Genomic DNA, 7,544 nt, shown 5'->3' on the forward strand with positions numbered 1-7,544 from the left:
AAATGGATTTTCTGGAGCTACAGAACTCCAATTGACGCGCTCTTACCTGCGTTGGAAAGTAGACATCCAGAGCTTTCCAGCAATATGTAATAGTCCATACTTTATTCGGGAATTGATGACGTAAAGTGGTGTTGAACACCAAGTACATGCTGCTGTCTGGAGTTAAACGCCAGAAACATGTCACAACCCGGAGTTGAACACCCAAAACACGTCATAACTCGGCGTTCAACTCCAATAAACGCCTCAGCTTGTGGATAGATCAAGCTCAGCCCAAACATACACCAAGTGGGCCCCGGAAGTGGATTTATGCATCAATTACTTACTCATGTAAACCCTAGTAGCTAGTTTATTATAAATAGGACTTTTTACTAGTGTATTAGACATCTCTGGATGCCTAGTCCTTAGACCAGGGGGGCTGGCCATTTGGCCATGCCTGAACCTTTCACTTATGTATTTTCAACAGTGGAGTTTCTGCACACCATAGATTAAGGGTGTGGAGCTCTGCTGTACCTCAAGTTTCAATACAATTATTATTACTTTCTATTCAGTTCTCTTTTATTCTTATTCCAAGATATATGTTGCACAACACTTTGATGAATGTGATGATCCGTGACACTCATCATCATTCTCACCTATGAACGTGCGTGACTGACAACCACTTCCGTTCTACTCTAGGCCGGGCGCATATCTCTTAGATTCCCCAACAGAATCTTTGTGGTATAAGCTAAATAGATGGCGGCATTCATGGGGATCCGGAAAGTCTAACCTTGTCTGTGGTATTCCGAGTAGGATCCCGGTATTGAATGACTGTGACGAGATTCAAACTCCTGAAGGCTGGGCATGATGACAAACGCAAAAGAATCAATGGATTCTACTCCAACCTGATTGAGAACCGACAGATGATTAGCCGTGCTGTGACAGAGCATTTGGACCATTTTCACTGAGAGGATGGGATGTAGCTATCAACAAGAGTGATGCCTCCAGACGATTAGCCGTGCAGTGACAGCGCATAGGACCATTTTCCCGAGAGGATTAAAAGTAGCCATTGATGATGGTGATGCCCTACATACAGCTTGCCATGGAAAGGAGTAGGAAGGATTGGATGAATGTAATAAAAAAGTAGAGATTCGAGAGAAGCACAGCATCTCCATACGCCTATCTGAAATTCCCACTATTGATTTACATTTTATTTTATTTATCTTTTAAATTATCTAATCCAATTACATTTGACCCTATGAATCCACTTGACTGAGATTTACAAGATGACCATATCTTGCTTCATACCAACAATCTCTGTGGGATCGACCCTTACTCACGTAAGGTATTACTTGAATGACCCCAGTACACTTGCTGGTTAAGTTGAACGGAGTTGTGAGCTTCTCTAACAATGCCTGGAACTCTTTTATCACAATTTCGTCCACCAATACCTGACTAGGAACGAGTTACCATAGCATGAGTATTGTGAGAAGATGAAGATTCTATAATAGGTAACCTTGGAGGCCCAATTTCAGCACCAGAAATTGATACTGGTGCAGAATCTGTAGTAACCGTCTCAGAAGGTGATTGAGTAACAGTTGATGAAGCATTGTTAGTTAAAGGAGGGGAATTTGTATTAGAGGTAGGAAGTATAGTTGAAGTAGGTGGAGCTGAACTTTGGGTACAAGGTAACTGCGATGTAGGAGAATTTGAAATAGGAATCTGAGGTAACAACATCTCATGCTCATAAAAAGAGGTTTGTGATGAATTAGGGACAACATTCTTATGAAAAATGACAGAAAAGGAAAAATATTCTCATCAAAAATAACATTACGTGCAATAACAACTATACCATCTTGTTTTAAACATTTAAAACCTTTTGAGAAAGGAGCATAACCAAGAAAAATGCATTGTTCAGACCTATAGGCTAATTTATGTTTATTAAAGGGTCTTAAGTTTGGAAAACAAGCACACCCAAAAACCTTCAAAATAGAATAATCAGGGGGCTTGAAATGAAGAACCTCAAAAGGTGATTTCATATTAAGTATCCTAGTGGGCAATCGATTGATAAGAAAAGTAGCAGTCAAGAAGGCATCCTCCCAATATTCCATTGATAAATGGGCAGCAGCAAGTAGGGTAAGTCCCATTTCACAAATATGTCTATGCTTCCTCTCTACAACCCCTTGTTGCTGGTGAGTATGAGGGCATGACAATCTATGAATGATGTCATTAGTATTGAGAAAGGTTTTGAATTCATTTGATAAGAATTCTTTAGCATTATCCATTTGAATAGATTTAAGAATTTGACTTGTCTGAGTTTCCATCATAGATTTGTATTGTTGTAAGATAGTAAGCAATTGAGACTTGGTAGTCAATAAGTAAATACATGTGTATCTAGTGAAGGTATCTACAATACTCAAGTAATAACGAAAATCAGAACGAGATATTAAAGGAGCAGGGCCCCAAACATCCAAGAAAACTAATTGTAAGGGTGCAGTATAAGTATAAGTGGTTTCAGAATAGGAAAAAGGTAAAGTATGCATTTTTCTTTTACAACATGCTTCACAAACAAAAGATGCTGAATCAACTGTATTAGAAAATAGAAGATTATACTTTTTAAGAACAGATTCAACAATAATTGGAGATGGATGACCTAGGCATTTATGCCACAACTCCAAATTTGTCCTACAAGTGGCCAAAAAAGGCATGAAAGTTTAAATTGTCATAACATAGTTTTGGAACACAAAATTGATCAAACACATATAGCCCATGTTTAAGTTGTCCCTGAAGGAGCACCTGCTTGGTATCCTGTGATTTAACCACACAATGAAATGGATGAAATTCAAAGAAGACATTATTGTCCAAACAGAATCTTGAAACACTAATTAAATTTTTAGCTATTTGAGGGATATGCAAAAGATTCTTTAAAATGAAAACATGATTGTTGGATGAATTCTGAATATATGAATAACCAGATTTAGAGATAGGCAAACCTGAACCATTGGCTATGTATAATTGATCAGGTCTTGTGTAATCTGAGGGTGAAATCAAACTAGATGCGTCATTGGTGAGGTGGTGAGAGGCACCAGAATCAGGATACCATGACATATCTGAATTTGGAGAAGAAGATGCAAGAAATGATTGTGGTTGATTGATTGATGGGGAGGAGTTTGACGAATTTGTAGTAGAAATTCCCTGGTAATTATGATCAAATCGAAAGAAGCATTGAAGGGCGGTGTGTCCAATTCTACTACAAACCTGACAAATCTGCCTCTTATTGAGTTGCCAAGAGCTTCTGCCTCCACGAGAGAATCTTCCACCTCTAGCACCCCTTCTACCTCCATAGGGACGATTAGGGTTTCTTGGATTTGGAAAAGTTGTTTGAGCAAGATTTGCTTGAACTATTGTTAAAGAATTCTGTATGAATTTTTCAATGGTGTCTTCATGAGATACCAGGAGATTTGCGACCTCTCCCAAGCTAAACAATTCAGGTTTAGTTTGGATGAGGCTGATGCAGCTAGAAAACTCTTCTGTCAAGCCTTCACAAATAGTCTCAATGTAATCTTCATGGCTAAGCTGAAAACCAATTGCTATTAACGAGTCTGCAATTTTCTTGATTTTTGACAAATACTCAGATATGGTAAGGTTCTTTTTCTTGGTGATCTTCAATTGATTCTTTAATTGCTTGATCTTTGTTTTAGTTGATTCTGCAGAATAGGCTTGAAGTTTCTGCCAAATCTCCAATGCTGATTTACAATGAACAATTCGATTCTTGAAGGAAGAATCGACAGATGCTAAGAACCAAGAACATAGATTATAGTCTTGTTGCATCCATTCTGAATATATTGAAGAAATTTTGCCAGCAGTCTTTGTTTCTTCAGATTCAAATTTAGCAGGCACCTTCCCTTCAATTATGTGATCTTCCAGATTCTGTCCTTTGATTGTGAAGAGGCTTGTTGCTGCCATGTAACAAAATTTATTTCTTCAAGCTTATCCAATATAGGAGCAAGAAAATTTTTTTGATTTGCTGAATTCACAAGTAAAGCCATGGATCAAACCAATGGTCTTGATACCATTTGAAAATGATGAAAAAATGAAAGAGTTGAAAGCAATTAAAAGAAAGAGAGAGCAGAGATTAATTTTTGAGATGAGTAATATTGATCTAAAATTGTTGCAGAGTGATCCTTTGTTTACACTAAAGGTTTTATATTTATAGTGATAGCATACCCTATGTAACTTCACTAGTGTCTATATTCTCTACAAATACCTAATAATTTTTTAAATATATAATGTGATAGGCATGTATTTAGAATTATATTATTTATTCTATTTTTTTAAAAGGAATTGAAAAAAATGAAAAAGTTAATATTTTTAAAATATTTTGATGAAAAATTATATTATATAATAATATCTTTAACAAAAGTAGTTAATTAATAAATTTTGAATATAATAATCTAATTATTTATCAAATAATATAAATACTCATATATTTTGTATTTATGTATTTTATATTTAATTATTTAAAAATAAAAGATTTTGTTGCTATTTAAAATATTGTATATTAAAGTATTGTCATTTAAAACATTTAATTATGTACCAGAATATTCTGTATTTATTGGAGTCTATCAATGTTCTTCTTTTATATTAATCTTTGATTTCTATCTAACATAATATAATGATCTATATTTAGACTTTTAAATTTTGAAAAGCACAAATCAACTTTTAGGCTTTTCAATTTTGAAAAGCACAAACCAACTTTGAAAAGCTCTATTTTAGGTGCTTTCAAAAGTACATCAATCTTTTAAAAGCTGCAAGCATAAGCACATAGTGTTTTTTATTTACCAAATACAAAATAAGGAATTTGAGCTTTTAAAAAGTACAAACACCTCTTCAAAAAAGCTTTACCAAAACAAGCCTAAGTATACTTTCTTAATTAGCAATTATATAAGATATAAAACAAATATTAATTTTAAAATATAAAACTCATTTAATCTAATCACAAAATAGAAGAAATATTAATAATATAAATTTAATATTATTTAAAAAATGATAGAAAACTCACGTTTTTATCAAGCCAAACCATCTCAATTGTGTGAAAATGAAAAATTTTTGTAATTCGTTAATATTCATAATCTTTTCACTCGTATACGTACACACAAATTATCAACTTTACAATTAATCTTAACAATTTTGTGAATACAAACCTCCATTAAAATAAGATAGAAAAATTTTAAAAGAAGTAATTAATTGTACTAAGTAAAGAAGATGTGGTGCTATGCATCTCTAATTCATATTTTTATAGTTGACTCATAATTAGAATTTTCTTAAACTTAATTAATTTTGATTTGAATTTAAAATATAAATCTTAACAACTAACTGAAAGATAATATAATGCAAACTAAATTATTATTGTTACACGAAAACTAATTGACTATTTATATCATTAAACGAAATCTCACACCAATCTCACACTCTCAAATCATCATTGATGGCTAGTTGATGAATACCAATCACAAATATTACTGGCCTCCTAGCATAACTCTTAATTATTATTACGTTAAAACTTATTCGCACTTAATTATAAATCCTAAGTGATAAAACTAATTCACTCTTAGTTCAAAAAATGATAAAAGTATCTTTTTATTTAGTTATTTAAATAGAATTATTATTGTTATTACTTGAACTGATTCTTTTATTTTTCTATTTAGTTTGTTTAAATAAAACTTAATTTTTTCAAAAATCACAATAATTATGTAAATTTATTAATTTAGGAATAAATTTAAATTAAAGTAAATTTAGATTAGTTTTTTCGAAAATTTTTAATTTATTAGCTTAGAAATATGAGGTAACTATAATAATCAATAATTACGTGAACTTATTTAGAATAATCTAAGCAGATAACTTAAATTTTAAAAAATAACAATTTAAGCAAAACAATCTACCAAAACAAATAATTTAAAATTAAAAAAGTAACAACTCAATCAAATAATAATTGATAATTTATAAATAAAATTTTAAAAAATTCTAGTAAACACCCTAAGCAAATAATAATTTATAATTTTTTTAAAAATTTTTTATGACGACACCTAAATAAATAATTAATTCAACAATATTAAAATTAAATACCTAACCATTTAAGAAAGCGTATTTAAAAATTTAAAAAATAACAACCTGTAAATAATAAGTTATAATTTATAAATAAAAATTTAAAAGTTTATATTAACGACACCTAAACAAATAAACTTCCAAATTCAATGTATGAGTACCATGTCAGCAAAAAGTCTTTTCATTTGTATTACTATAAATAAATAAATAAATAATAGATTATAATTTAGAAATAAAAATTAAAAAATTTATAATAACACACATAAGTAAATAAATTTCTAAACTCAATGTATGAGTGTCATGTCAGCAAAAAATCTTTTTATTTGTATTATTTTAAAGATTAAAGATAAAGATGGGTGCCATATAAACAAAAAGTCTTTTTATTTATATTATTATAAAAATAAAAATAAAAATAAAAATAAAAATAAATATCTATTCTATCTATTCTATTATATAAAAATCGGATATCTGCACTTAATGATGAAGCTGACGTGGCATGCTTCGAAGAGTGTTTCTCAATTTAATTGTTTTAACCCATTCAATACAATTTATTGCACTTAATTAATTATATTAACTAATTGATTTGATTATATATTTAAATATTTCTTTTCTTAATATAATTTATTATAATTTATATTACTTAATTAATTATACTACATTAATTATAATTCGCCTGCTACACATACAAGTAAAAAGGCCGTACAAGTTTTACATAAAAAAATCGGATTTCTACACTTAATGATGGAGTTGACGTGACATGCTTCTGAGAGTGCTTCTCGATTTATTTCTTTTAACTCATTAAATAAAATTTATTACGAGATTAATTATATCAACTAATTGATTTGATTAGATATTTAAATATTACATAATAATTATAATTTATATCAATTTGTTTTAATAGTATTTTTTAATTTATTTTTTTTAATATTCTGGTAGTATTTTTTAATTTATTAAATCAAATTAGGTATAAATTATGTATATTAATTAATTGATTTGATTAAATTATTAATAATTAAAATAATAAATTTATAAATAAAATAAGCAATTGAGATATTTTTAACTAATAATTAAATCAAATTAAATTATATGTATTAAGTCAAATTCAAATAATGTGAATTAAATACTAAACTAAAATATGATAATTTCTTACTTATTCAAATTAAATGCAATAAATACAAATTAATTTTGTTAGATAATGATGATTTTTTGGTCTTTTATATATAGACGGCCAAACAAAATGATAAAAATCATCATTTTTATCACTCTTGCTATTTTAACTATTCTTTTCTCTTTTTTATGTAAAATTTCTTTTATGAATAAATGAGAAGGTATGGATAAATAGTATTTCGTTGATTGTTTGTTTATAACTCGAAGATGTCTTAATTTAGGCATTACCGTTGCTGATGGAATTGGACGACAATGTGCCCGGCTTACTTGCAACTTAAAAAATTAGGTCTTGTGTT

This window comes from Arachis duranensis, chromosome 3, assembly GCF_000817695.3.
Source record: "Arachis duranensis cultivar V14167 chromosome 3, aradu.V14167.gnm2.J7QH, whole genome shotgun sequence".
Classification (NCBI taxonomy): Eukaryota; Viridiplantae; Streptophyta; class Magnoliopsida; order Fabales; family Fabaceae; genus Arachis; species Arachis duranensis.